The sequence below is a fragment of the Passer domesticus genome, chromosome 1 (assembly GCF_036417665.1).
Source record: "Passer domesticus isolate bPasDom1 chromosome 1, bPasDom1.hap1, whole genome shotgun sequence".
In the NCBI taxonomy this organism is placed as follows: domain Eukaryota; kingdom Metazoa; phylum Chordata; class Aves; order Passeriformes; family Passeridae; genus Passer; species Passer domesticus.
In genome coordinates, this window is record NC_087474.1 from 32,846,701 (window position 1) to 32,861,597 (window position 14,897).

At 39.1% G+C, this 14,897-nt stretch overlaps 1 long non-coding RNA gene across 1 annotated transcript in view; it reads right to left on the reverse strand.

Moving 5' to 3' along the window:
- Positions 1 to 1,354: 1,354 nt before the first annotated feature.
- Positions 1,355 to 14,897, reverse strand: part of LOC135287522 (uncharacterized) — a 51,105-nt gene continuing 37,562 nt past the window's right edge. Inside the window, exons 2-3 of the long non-coding RNA XR_010351181.1 lie at positions 3,194 to 3,271; positions 1,355 to 1,453 (exon numbers count right to left, since the gene is read on the reverse strand). This is a non-coding gene — a long non-coding RNA (uncharacterized LOC135287522). The remainder of the gene's footprint in view (positions 1,454 to 3,193; positions 3,272 to 14,897) is intronic.

Sequence of the window (14,897 nt, forward strand, 5' to 3'; positions counted from 1 at the left end):
TTAGGGAACAAAGACCTGTCTGAGAAACATTATGAAGATTAATAACTGTGCATACAAGATTGGAAAGGAGCAAGCAGAGGGCATATTGCTTATTGCCTGTATCTATCTGGGACTGGGATGAAAAATAAATCAAATCCAGAAAGGTTTTCAAAGAGGTTTTAGAAAAAAATTAAGTGTTGTAGCAGGGTAGCAGGGCAAGGTTGGTCCCAGTATAAGTACAACTAACTTTTTTTCCTACCACCTAGAACATTTGAGAGAAATAAGACCTTCTCTGAAAAGGAGGCTGATGGTAAGACACAGATGCAATATCATCATGTTCATTTCAGTAACATAATTATTTTTTCCTTGCTGGGATAACTGAGAAGTTTCCATTTTGAATGTATATGCATGTAAGATAATGAGGTGCATTAGAATAGTTTATCTGGATTTTGGCCATCTTGTTTCTTCAACAAAATATTTTTCTTAGACAATTCCCACTTCAGGAATATTTGACATACCTATGTGTAAACAGAAAACCTAGAGGAAGGCTCATGGCCTCCTTGTGTCTTTATCCCATTCACTTGTAAGACACTGGACAATAAATATATTAAGCTATACTTTGTTTTTACACTTAGAAGTTAAACAATTACCACATATGCATGCACTATGGTGTGAGAAAGTTGAGTATCTTGGGAATTATTACAGATAACAATTGAATTTCATGTTCCAACACATTATATCCTCCCACGTGACTTGCCTCTTGCTTGGAAGACTTAGTCCTCTGGGATGTACAGTAGAACTCCTGGAACAGAAAGGGAAAGAAGGAGATGTATGGATATAATGTCAGTCATGGATTGCACTTACTTGGCTTGAACTCTTAAAAATTGCTCAGGTCAGAAGGAACAAGATAGAGGGGAAATTGATTCAATCAGTTTTAGAGCAGCTTTCATGAGTTGCTGTAACAAACACTTGACTGGTCTTATTCCCTTCGTTAGAAACAATGGAAAGAAATAGTATCTGATTTTACAGGGTGTTATTCTTCAAACCAAGTCATCCAGAAGAGATAATCCAGAGTGGGTTTGGTTGTAACTGCCTGCAAACTATTGTGATGTGTGCATGCAAAGGGTAAAATAGAAGAATTTTTTAGGGTGCAGCCCATTTCATTGCAAAGAATAGTTTCTTCTAATAAGCACCATCTTGCTACCTACTGAAGGATTAATCAGATTGGTGGATATTGAAAGGATTGGACTCTGGCAGAAAACAGTCAAGGAGCCAGACATCAATTCTATTGACAGACAGCTTTTTTGAAGCATTTGTCCACAGGGATAAATTCACCTTGGCTTGTAGAGGAAAATGCATATAGTGCATACCTTCTTGCTTGAAGTGTTTGTTGTTGTCTTTTCATGAGGAATATGCCAGAGATGAGAAGATTTAGTTTTCATCAAAAGCTCTGCAGAACTGCCATCAGCAGAAGCTGTAGGGAAGACAAGCTGGATCAAACCACATCCTTTGACATGGGCTTAATGCTCCCTTGACATGACAGCTCATGGGGTGGGTCTGGTTTTGCAGCCAAGAGTATAAGTCTTGTGAAAGATTAAAATAAGTTTCAGTACAGGATTAGGGCAAATCAGGTTTCACAACAGGTTAGAAATTTCCAGAAGAAACTTCTTTCTTACTTTGTATTGTTTTCCACTTGACCTTTCTTCATTTCTGTCATTATGTCAGAATCCAGGAGTTAGATGTAGGGACTCAATACAAAATATCTCTGCTCTCTAGGGTGATCATGGCATTTGCCTTCACAAAGTCCAGTTTTGCTGACTTCTTCTCTTTGTGCATTTCCAGACCCTTTAAGTTTTTTTGAGTTCTAGTCAGCCCTTTAACAATGTCATCTTCCTTTTAGGACATCATTTTTTATTCTTCCCCTGCAGTAGCCAAAGAAGTGGAAAGATCCACACCATTTGCTGAACAATATTTAAGCTCTTCAAGTGACCACTAATTTTAACACTGACTTATGGGAAACAGTCTTAATGCTGAGTAGTGGTATTCATGATACTGATGACATTTCTGAATGTCAGCTGCAATCATTTTGTTCATAATTGGTTCTGATTACAACATTTATTTTCATCAGTTTCATTTTAGAACCTCTGTACCACTAATAATAAAATGCACTGAATGTAAAAAGCATACAACTTCTTCTGCTGCGCTCCTGAGACCACTCTATGGTGTTCTTGGACATGAAAAGATTCTGCTCCATTCATGGACAGCACAGAATATGTCATAAGTAGTATATTTGAGACATCTTTCAATGGAATTAATAATTGATGCATTGTACTACTATACAAGAAGCACAGCTGCAGTTTAAAACAAGAGCCTTACATCTGGAAATCACTCTGCAGGAGAAAAGCCTTCAAAATATAAACCTTTTACTGTCACCATGGACAGAATACTGGACATTCACAACACACAAATGTCCATGTTATAAACTTGCAAGCTGCATTAATGTGGCAGTTAAATTTACTAGTCTGAAAGCTGCACTTGTAAAATATTTATGAATACATGTGGTTGTCACTGCAAAGAAACTGCACTGTCAGCTCAACCTCTCCCTAATTGTTTCTTCTCCCTGTCTTCCCCCCACTGGAATGTATTCCATAAAATTCAAAACATGACCCTTACCTCACTTGAAAAATATCTACATGGTAGGTGCAAAAGAAAAAAAATGAGAGCCGTTTTCATATTTTGGTCACTGTTTTACCCACTTAGAAAGGTTTCAATTTGGTATACCTTAATGGGAAATTAAATCTCTTTTTCGTGTCTGTATTTTCCTCAAATTAAAAAATGAACTGTGAAGAATTATTTGAGTTTTTTCCCCACAACATTTAGACTATTCAGTAAGCCATGCAGTGCAGTGCTTTTACAAGTGCCCTGGTTAGCTGCCTAACTGAGTTTCATGGGAAGAGAAAGTTGAAAATGATGCTGGAATGATTAAAAATATGCTACATATTTTAATATATATATTGTACATTTCCATTTTCTTTGTCCCAAAGAAATCACAGCTTTCATATTTAAATTAAGACTAATTTTATTTATATACTGATTGTGTATATGAATCCTTCCATTACTGCGGAATGTCCTCATACACATTTTGGAGGGCTCAGGAGCTAAACAGACTATACAAGAAAGTAAACAAAAGGAAGAAATCTTACTGTTTTCTTACCTGACAGCAAATTGACATCAGTGTGATTTTTCTTCAAGAGGTGTTCAGGGCTGGATCTTTTCTTAATGTAGTATTGAACTGGAGGGGAGAGGGAGAGCAAACAAGAAATTAAAATGTTCATTCTGGTCTTGAAGTCACTCAGTTGTGATCGTATGCACACAACAGGTATGGCCACATTTATTTATCACTTTCACATCTTTAAACACTGCAGCCCAAAATACCAGTGCATTGGTACTGACGGTTGGGGCCCAGAGTGAAGGGGCTCTCACATGAGCTTGGAGCAGTAGCTGTGGTCTCTACCAGCATTTCAGCATCTCCAGCAATTAAATAGCTCCAAAGTCAGGGCTGATATTGCTAAAAGCAGTGAACCTTTGCCAATAAATGTCCCACTAGACTGAGCCACATACCACCAGACTCAGCAGCCTCCACACCCTTGGGATCTAGCTGAAGAGGAACTGCAAAGTCCTGCACTACAACAAGGGGCATTGCAAAGTTCTTGAGCTGAAATGGAATAATTCCATGCACCAATTACGGGCTGGGGGTAACCATCCAGAAAGCAGCTTGGTAGTAAAGGACTTCACAATCCCTGTGGAAACCATGCTGAACATGAGCCAGCAATGTGCCAGGGTGGTAGTGAAGGCTAACAGCATCCTGGGTTGCATTAGGAAGATGATAACCAGCAGGTAGAGGAAGGTAATTATTTTTCTCTACTCAGAACTGATGATACCACACCTGAAGGGCTGTGTCCAGTTCTGGGCTCCCCTGTACACAATTGACTTGAGCACACTGGAACAAGCTCAGAAAATGGCCATGAAGATAATTAAAGGAAAAGAGCATCTGATCCATAAGGAGAGGCTGAAAGGGGGGATTATTCATCTTGAAGAAGTATGAGGATGATCAAACACTAGAACAAGTTTACCCAGAGAGGTCACAGAACTTTCATGTCTGAAGATAATTGGAACTAGACCAGGCAATATTGACTATTAATTAGCAAGCTGCCCCAGGTGACATTGCTCTGAGCAGGATAGTTGGATTAGATCCAGAGGTTCCTCCCAATCTCAAATATTTTGTAATTCTGTGGTGGCCAGAGTTTGATCATGCTCCTTAGGGACTCTGAGATAAGTACAGGTAGCATGGGTCAGAAATTGTGTGGGTATAATTTTGACAAGGGAAACCTGCATGTCCGTAGAAATCTGGATCTGGAGTTGGCTCTTCTCTGTGCTTCTGGTGCTGTGGATCCCTACAGTTTGGTTTGGCTTGTTCCCTCCTGAGGAGTGCTGGGACGGCTGTTGAGCACCATCAGCGCCACACTATCTGAGAGGGAGGGAGGGAGTTGTGTGGGATCCATCCTCATGGAGTCTCATTCACCACAGTCCTGGCTGTGAAGTGAGCATCACCAAACACTGCAGAGCATCTGGCACCCTTCTGAGCCGGCAGAATGCTGACTGAAGCGTGGGTAAAGAGCTCTGGCACGCCGCACTCCGAGAGCGCTCAAAGCAATATCCGATACAATACTGGCACGAGTGTGTGTGCTCTGCTGCACAGAGACTGCCTATAATGAATTCCTTGTTATATAACACAGCTGATGAATAGGGGTAGATATATATTCACCAACTGACGTTTCCAGGGGTGAATATTACCAAAATCTTTATTTACATTTAAACATGTGATATAGCTTTTTCCTACACAGGGGAAAAAAAATGACTGCAAATCTCTGTGACACTTGAAAAATCAAAGTCTTTCAAAGTAATGAAGGCAGTGCTCAGAAAACATTATGAACAGTAGCCCTACTACAGTATTTCCTTTAAAGAGACATCTGGGGTGAATTAGGGTGCTGCTCAGGCTGTGGCACTGCTACAGATGTTGAGGTGTAAACGTGTTTTGCAGAGACTGTAGATATGTGATCATGTATAATGCTTTTATTGGGAGCTCAAGCACTATATTTCCAGTAATATGAAGAATGACAGAGAAGAAAAGAAATGCCTTCTGAGTTTGAGTTACAACCACATCTAATGAGCTCAGAGGTGTTTTTCACTCAACTTTTCTATTACTTTTCAACTCCTGCAGCTTAAATGAGACTACTGATCATACCAGTAAATATGTGCTCAAAGAATATCCCAAGAGGTGTCATTAGTAACATATTACATCCTTTTCTAATTTGTACACTTACCGTGTTGCAGAATTTCACAGGACTGATGAAACCTCCAGAACTGCATGTTTCCCTCAGCAGTCTACAATAACCCTTAGTCTGAATGACATGTATTATTTCCTTGTTGAGCATGTGATATAGAGGTTTTAGTAAAAGATTTATTGTAAGGAAAACTAGATGTTTTATTTCCAGCCTAATTGAATACATTATTACTCTGAGTTTAAAAATGCTGTGGTGATATATTACACCTCAACACAACTGTACACATGAAATCTGCAGCAAGAAAGTTTATTGGACTACAAATCAGAATACAGCTGTTGATAGGAGAGCTATATACCTTTAGTTGCAATATGTTACAATAAAGTTTTACTGTGCAAGTCATAGTGGAAAGTAAAATAAAATTCTGATAAAATAGTTTAGCAATACTTATTTTTACTGACTGGAATAAAGGTAGGTGCCTAACTCAAATCCTCTCTGTTGTGTATGGAGGATGAAAGTGCCAGAGTGGAATCTCCCTGTCACAGTTACACAGATAGAGATAAAGCTCCTAATCCTGCTAAGGATTAACTGCAGAACAGAACAGCTTCCAAATTTGCCCTGGAAAGGAAAGTCTGCTCTAAGCTATGTTTGCTGCTTGCCCAGGTATTTGCACACAGTACAGACAAGGTGCAGAGCAGCCAGGGGATGTGCAGTTCTCTCTTGGCTCAGCCTGTGCCCAGCAGGCAGGACTGCCAAGCAGCTCGACCCAGCCCTGCTGCCCCAGCCTCCTGCACCCTCCCACTGGCTGTTAGTGCCCCAAGAGCCATGGAAATGCATGGATCAGGGCCTCCTCTGCTTTGCATCCATTTGGCCTCTTGTAACTCTCTGGAGCTGGATACCTGCAAAAATTGGTGCCAGCAGCCTTTCTGCAGCATATCCCTTCTGTGATAAATTCAGTAACAGAGATGCTGCATTGCTCCTTCCTGGGACTTTGGGGATGGGAAAGAAGATGTCATGAATAGATTATTTCTACAGCAGATCTTTCTTCTAAGGCTTAAGTGATGTCTACATCATTTTACTCTGGGTTGAATATTTTAATAACATGAAATGTTAACTTATACCCTTTCTCTCCCTTCATAACTCCTATCTAATTTCTGGTTTTCCCAAGCATGTATTTCTAAGTAACAGATGTCGACATCATGAACTGTCCTGCAGAGTATCAGAAGGTCTGGAACATCACACTGGCAAAGATAAACTGTGGCTGGCTCTGTGTGTTATGGCTTTTTGCCTGTTCATCACTCCTCCTGCTTTGTACCTGAGGTACCTCTTTAGTCTCAGTAGAAAAAGAGGAGGTGGGAAAAACAAATAGAAGCCAAATGAAAATGATCCAGAGGTCTGCAAAACACCTGGGCCTGATATCTAATATTGTGACAAATATGGAACCATAACAAATTTAAGAAGACTAACAGTAAATTAACCACCCTGTGGAATTTATTATATAAATATATTAATTGGGCTGCAGTCCTACATGATAGCACTTGGCCTAACTTCACATGTGGTCATGAAATGTTTATTCCACATCATTAACATTTGAGTTCAGTGGGGGTCCTCAGAGGAAAGTGACACACAAAATTTCCAGAAAACAATATTTAAGCAGACATTTTAAAGAAAATAGACCACCCTGCTAGCTTTAAGCATGCTGTCTGTACCAGGACAAGTTATTTTATTTTCCAAAACCATAAGTCCAAGGTTTAGAACCCCACTAAATATCTACATTTCTACTTTCAGATGTTTGATGAGCCTGAGAGGACCTATTCTTCTTTCCAAGCTCTTTATCCATCAAGTCCTACAAGATGACCCAACTGCTCAGCCTGTCAAAAGTTTGTCAGTCTTCCAATTCTCTTTCCAGTGGCATAAGACTTCCATTAAAAATAAAGCCATCAAGCTTTCATTGCACACTAGAAATACTCTTCCATGATGAAGTAGAAGCCAGAGGGTTGTGAATTGCCTCTATTACTTCCATCTGAGTAGTGCCATCCCACTCTCCCTTCCAGTATTTTTATTATAGGCATTACTAGATCCTGCTTTTACTCTGCCAAATCTACATATTGTTAGCTCCTACTATTCCTTTTTTGCTTGTTTCCTTTTGTTGTTTTTCCTCTCTCATTGGTTTTTATTATCAAGTAACTTTTCCCTGTACAGAGCGTCTTTGTTTGTTTCTCTTGATGCACCAAATTTCTGAGCTAACCTCCATCTATTGTTTTAAACAATTGATCCATGGGCTAAAATAGGAAAACAGAATAATCCCTCATTTAAATGATCAATGGAAAGGAATGACTAGGGGAAAATGTTGATCACTGCTGCAGCTCTAATCATCCAAAGTGTTAGTGCAATTTAGAGATGGGAGGAGGGGGAGAGATTTACAACATTGGGAACTCCCAGGGAAGGAGGTCTGCAAGGAATGGCTCCCATATGGAACTGGAATGCTTTGTACACCCTGGCTTAGCAATTAAATTTACAAGGTGTTGCTAAGTAGCAGTACCCCTGTAAACTCAGCAAACGCTGGAAATGCTGTTACAAAATTGGAGACTTCTTTTATTGCTTCTCACATTTCAGCAGGGAGAAAGTCATTAGCAGAAGGCTGTTCTTTGTACAGACTTCCCATTTGGAGATCTGGGAGGTGTATTCTGATAAAAGCTCTGTGAGAGGATTCAGAATGGCCCTTTGGCAAATGGAGGTTTTTCTGTAGGGAGGACAAAATATGGAGCAAAACAAGTACATTGATCTAAATTAGAAACTATGTGTCTAAAATGACTGGTCAGTCATTTGCTTATACACCCACATGTATATACATATACATATGTACATTTCCCCTTGGAACAAAAACTGCCTTTTAAATTCTTCTCAGTCAAGTTTCACTGACAAACTTGCTTGATGGGCATCAGGGACCTGAGGCAAGCTTCAAAGGAAAAAGTAGCCATCACTCATGCTTCATTGGATTTCTATGACAGAATGATCAAATCCTGTAGAACCTGGCATAAGCACATCATTATCAAACCCTGCTTTAGCATTTCTTAACTGATCACGGAGGCTGAGGTCCTTGGTGACTCCTGTTTTCTGACACTGTTTGTAGTTATTTGACCTTTTCTCAGTGGATAATCCACACAAAAAGCCCTAATTACTTCCCCAGCTTTGAGCGGTCCAGCACTGTGAATAATCAATGACACTGATTTAGGTATTGCACAATCAGATGCTTATGGTGTTTAAAGAACATTTTTCCATTGACCTGCCACAGCCGTAGGACAATACCGAGTGCTGAAGTTGCTGTTGTAATCACAAGCTGGCCAAGTGACCTTGGGGGTCTGAAGTTGATTACTAGGGCCTTGAATTGAACAGATACAATACATTTTTAATGATTTCTTAATTTTTCTTTTCTTAAAGCAGCACTTAGTCATGATGCATCTAGCAAGATATGACAGAATCTCAGAACAAGATTTGTCTATAAACATAGCTGAGTTTTTTTTCTTTCTTCTTATCACTTTAATTTTTTTTGACTGTTAGAAAGCACAGCGACAAGATTTAGTTTGTCTTTTTTAAAAAAATGAACAAACAGTTGGGCCCTTGAGTATCTCCTGCTTTAAAAGTGTTCAAGCATGAAACTAGAACAGGATAAAAGGAGAACAGACAGTGTCTAGATATTGCTATAGAATACTATGTCTGTGAGAGGAATAGGGTGTGGATTCTTAGAAAATATTCAGTCACTGATTGGCTGGTTTTTCTCCCCTCTTCACATAATGTAAAAATATAGTTCATTATTCTGGGTTATTAGGCTTAAGTCTAACCACCTCCTCAGTTATTTCAGCTTTAAAAACGAAATACAGAGAGGAGTTCCATTTTATTTTGCTTAGAATGAAAGCTTTGCAGAGATTTTTTCCTGAGTACCCACTTGCTTAGGTGAAATTCATGATGAAATATCAGATTGTTTGGGGGGTGGCTGTAAATCACAGGAATCTTCCACTAAAGAAATAGAAAATATGAAGTGTTTGGTAGGGATAGGCATAAAAAGAGGGGGGAAAGGGAATTCTCTTCCCAGCAGAAATTTCAAGCGGCCAAGACAAAATTTTCCTCGTACACATTTTGCGGTTTTTTAACAAAACCTCTTTGTGTTATTGCAAGGAGCATATTTCAGCAAAAGGCTCAAAGGTTTACAGGAGAATTTTGCAATACTCCAAGCAATTAGAAGGAAACACAGAAAGGAAGAGCATAGTTTGAGGGAAGTCTCTGGGTAGCTCCGGCACCTTTCCTCTCCCAAAGCAGTAAGCTGGTGGGGTCACTCCTAGTATGCCAGCCCCTGAAGCAGAAACAACAGGAAGAAACGCTTATATTGTGGAGTTTTTTGTTTTTCCAGACTTCCTGTCAGGCCATGAAGAGGAAGGTAAACAGAGGGAGATAACAAGAGCAAAGATAGCTTATCAAGTAAGAACCATGTTTGTCCCTGCAATAGGAAAACCTGTCCTTTTCTCTCCTTTGAGGACACCACTGCACTTCTGTGCCCCCCAGATGAAATGTCTCCTTAAGACACCTGCCTATGCCTGCATTCATCCTGATCAAGCCTAAGCAATGATGTCTGAGGGAGTGGTTGAGAAAGTGCTTGTAGAAAGTTCATGTTGTGGAGGCATAATATGGGCACAGCCTGCTCAGGGACCACTTTTGGAGATGCCAGACAAGCAGCATAAATAACATTAACTGTCCTGAAAAGCTGGAACTCACCATCTGTGTGGCTCTGCTGCAGATGACCGGGCAAGCGGAACTGCAGGACAAACATCATGTTCTATCTGACTGCCCTTCCCTCCCTCGAAGACAGAACAGGAGAGCAAATCCTTACCACAGAAGAGGAAAAACATAACGCTGTAGTCAGTATGGCTCCTGAAGTGAAAACAGGCATTGCAGTAAGCTCATAAAGAGGGTGAAATGGTTGTTGGGGCAGCTGTCTTCTGTCCTGCTAATTCACATCTTTCCAGGGTACATTGTATTCTCCTTAAATATACAAATTACTGTCAGATGTACTTGTCTTATCAGAGACTGCACAATCCAGACAGACATTGCAAGATGACGGGAGCGGAATGGCACAATTTATAGATTAAAATATCCTGAAAGGGGATGTAGAAATTTCTTTTAATAACTTGGCCTTGGAGGTTTATACTGCTTCTAGTGGTTTCAGTTTACTTACCTAATCTCTTGAGGAAAATAAACTAAGTTTCCAGTGATCTTTGCCTGTTAAATTTGGTAGAAGTTGTAGAACGAGCGGGTTTTGAACGCTGTCTCCAGGGAAGTGGACATGAACATGCATGACTGTTTCATTAATATTTTCTACATGAAGAATGTTTAGACTCAAAAAATGATTGTTTCTGGATTGCCACAAACTATACTAAAACTTTTTTTTTTTTTCAGTTGCCTTGTAAGCAGTCAACATGCTAGTTACAAACTGGTTTAGTCTGCAGTCACAATTTTCCCCTTTTTTTTGGCAAGGATGTCTCTGAAACTAATTATTCTGAGCTGAAATAGTGTGCAGCAGTGCAATCTCTTTTTTCTGTGATTGATCAAATCTCTGTGCTGTCAGCCTGCTAGGATATCAGTCGACTTCATTTCACCTCTCATTTGTCACGACATCCCTTTAGATGGTTGTACTGTGGGCAGAAACCAACTGAGCCTCAGATTCCCTGGAGAGGTATGGCTCTGGATGAAGATTAAGCTGCACTTGCTTTTCAGCAGTTTCTGACCAGGCAGAGTTTGAAAAGAGGCTGTTAGTCTCTGTTCTCTGCAGTGACTCCATTTCTTTGTACCATATGGTTATATTTATGTGCTCTATTGAGTGAGACCTTTAACAGCTTTTAAGTCAAGGATGGTGTCAGTGCCGGAAAAGGAGCAGTTTTCTAGTCAAGCAAGAGGGCTGACTTGATTTGGGAGAAATGGCATTGTTTGTAAATGCCACTTTCAATCCTTAAAATCTTTTCATTCAAAAACTGCTGAGCCTAATTTTACAAATAGGGGATGATTACAGTAGTTAGCATTGACTAGGTGAACCTTTTCTTAGTTAATATATAGACAAATGGTCTTTCCTCTCTGCTGGATTCACCGGTATTAAAGCAAAAAGAGATGAAAGTTCATTGAAATAAATATTCCACCTCCTAATCTCACAATTGTTGTTTTCTAAATCAGATAAAAGTGTGAAGGAAGTATTTAGCCTTATTTCCCCCAGGATCAGAAATTCTCAAATATTTTAATTTCCCAAGTCTTCAAATTATGGGTAGCCTGCTACTTTCAGTAATTTCCTGAGATGAAAGAAGAAATAGCTTTTTCACAGGCTGCCATGGTGGGTGTTAACATCAGAACAGCTGAGGACCAGGTGGCTGTTCAGCAGACTTCCTTAGGAGGGTGTGGTTTTTAGAAAGTCTGAAAATCAAACAAAACCTTGCTAGTAATAAAAAAATAAAAACCTCTTGCCAAGCTGTGAGTAGTCTTCTCCATATAACTTTGTTATTAAGGAAATAATGTCTAAATAGCAGGCACTTCATTATCACAGTCTCTGCTAGTGCTTAAGAGATAGTCACAGAGTGTTTACACACGCTGATAAGACTGTTGAATCTGCTGAAAAATAGCATGTTAAGTAGTGACTCAGTTGAATAACATATTTTCAATTTATTGATTCCAGTCAAATAAAAGCTATGTGATTCGTAGTGGAAATACAAACACAGTGGCACATCTCAGGAATTCGCAGAGAGTCAGGTCCAAACTCTGACACAGGTTGGTAGCTCCCTACAGGCTGGATGATGACCCTTCATTCTGTAATCATCCTGGTAACTCCTTTACACAATAATTCTTAAAAGGTGACATAAAAGGTGCTGCTTGGATTTTTCAAACCTTTTGTGTGGTTGAGCCATACATCAAGACTATGGCCTGCTGCAGGAGGAGGGGAGTTTGTGCCTCTGCTCAGTGACAAAAATCTGATGAAAGACCTAGCTTTGTTATTTTATAGCAAGAGCAAAGACAAATCTTTCATATACCTCCTTCCCTTTACACCTCCTGTCCTATGCTTTGTTCTGCTTTGAGTCTTAATGGAGAACAGCACATCTTATGTCTTGTGACATATCTACAATTGCTTCAAAAAGGCCTTTAAAAAAGCCTTTCACCATATCATGCCTAATTTACATTTCTAAAAAATTATTTTGAATCCTTTCAGAGAAAAAATACTTTTTTAAAATGTATGCTTCCTAAATGTAATATTAAGAAGTATATGTTTCCAAAATATAATACCCTCATTTTTCTCCTACACATGAAATTTATTGTATCATCAGATCTGACTGAAATTTACAGTTACCTATAAAGTTATTTTGATATATGTGATTTTTTTCATTGCATTGTGGAATAGAAAATGTGTTTATGACTTTGTCCTATGAATATTTTTGCAGGAATTTAATCAATAAAGATTTTAACCAAGAAAGTTTGCAGTTCTTTTTTGACAGTCATCTCTCCAAATGCTTAATCATTTTGGCAAAAATAATTTTTCCTCCAGATAAATTTCCCTTTCAAAGCTCATATAGCTGCTGCTTACTCAGACAAACCAGTCCTGAAAATCATTTCATTTCATGTGCATGAGAATTCATATATATTTTCCCAACATGAATTTAAGTGCAGCCTTGCTGTGAAGGATTTTTGTTTATATGCCTTTTTTAAAAAAGCAAAATGTAGCAAGTGCCCTGGGCTTCATTTGTATTTTAGTTGACGCTGAATTTTTTTAATTTTCTCAGCATTTAAAATATTCGTTTTTATGTAGGCATAGTTTCTGTTCTAAAATTAGACAGTGGAATGTTTTACTTAGCATTTATGCTACAATCTAAAGGATAAAATCAAAAGAAAGAAAGCTGTACAGCCCATCTCAAATCCAGAATATTGTAATAGTTGTTATTAAGGAAATCCATGCAGAAATGGGCCAAACAAGATTGCTTCCTGCCATCAGAAAAGCATATCCTTTAGCATGAACAGGATTATTTTATGAAGATTTTAAATCAGGATATGACCATGTATTACAGCTGTGATTAAAACAAAAAGATCAAAGTTCATTACTTGAGAATTCTTATATGTATTTAAAACACACATTTTAAATATTATAACTTGGGCTGCTATTTCTGTTTCCATTACTTTCATGGATAGGCATTTATTCCACAGGACTCGAAATCAATAGGACCAGCTGTATAATATTTTTGAGTTGGGCTGTTGCCAGGGTGCATATAAATATTTTATTCTGCTCAAAGCTAGGGAAGGAGACGGAAGTAATAAGGCAATTTTTAAAGGGGTTATTCAGTTTATCAGTGACTCCAATCTTGGAAACTTCCTTTTCATAACCAAAGATGGGAAATTCCTAGCTTTTTATTGGCTGAACTTGCACAAAACCATAGAGGAGCAGTGAGGTTGCAATGCCACTTAACAAGCTGGCTTTGAGGAAACGGGAACAAAGAAAGAGCTGTCTGTGGGGTGCTGTACACCTTTAAAGCATGTGCACTGGGTTTTATTCGTTTTCTAATTATGGGTGTTCATTTGAGGATTTCTTTAAAATGTATCAATAAAAATATGTCTCAAGAAAAATGGTGCAGGCTCAATCTGAGACAGTGCTGTTCCTTACAACGTCTGCTTTGTCTTCAGCCAGGTTTACTCTGCTGGTTTCGTTTTTATTTGCTATGATCAGTACTTAAACAATGCTGCAGGACATGTCATTTTTTTCAAAGATGTAGAGATTTAAAATAAGCAATTTGGTCTGCAGCTTGAACCAGATTTGGGCTTAGATTAGAGGTATTCTTCAGTAAAACAACATATGAACAAAAAGAGAAGCTGAGGAAGGTGGACATGACCTACTGGCAAGGGGAGAAGAGTGTGTGGCTTTTAGGATAAGTGGTGGGATCACTCTGTCTGGCTGGTTGTCACACGTGGCACTGATCCCATATTTTCTGTTTGTCCACTTGCTAGTCAGGCCCTCATCTGCCTGTCCTTCCTTCTCCTCTAAGCTTCCCAGCTAGTTTCATCCAAGCCTGAGAGAGAAATAAAGGTGCCAAATATATGAAGTTCTTGAAGTAATCCTGAAAATTATCAGTCATGTAAAGGAGGAAAATCCTGTGACTGCGTCTGCATGAGGAAGGGCCACACTGAGCCCTTGCTGGAACAGTCAGATACCAGGCTGTGCAATAGGAGACCTCATGTGTCCTGCCAGGAATTTCTGTTATCCACATGATGGGGACTCCTGGCTTGTCCTCATAAAAAACATTCAAGGCCATGTTTATCTTCTGCCTTGATGCTTCCAAATCACTGCTTCATGCTGTATTTTACTTGCAGCTTACTTTTACCCAGCCATATTTTGCGGATTACTGTTAGTTTATGTGGACACTGTGCACTTTACCAAAGACAGCTACAAAACTAGCCAAGGAACTGATTCTCTCTCTCTTTCACCTGTTAAATTATGCATCTAAATCAGCAGTGCCAGTGCCTCCTGGATTGCTCTTCCATCATCTCATACCTAATATTCAG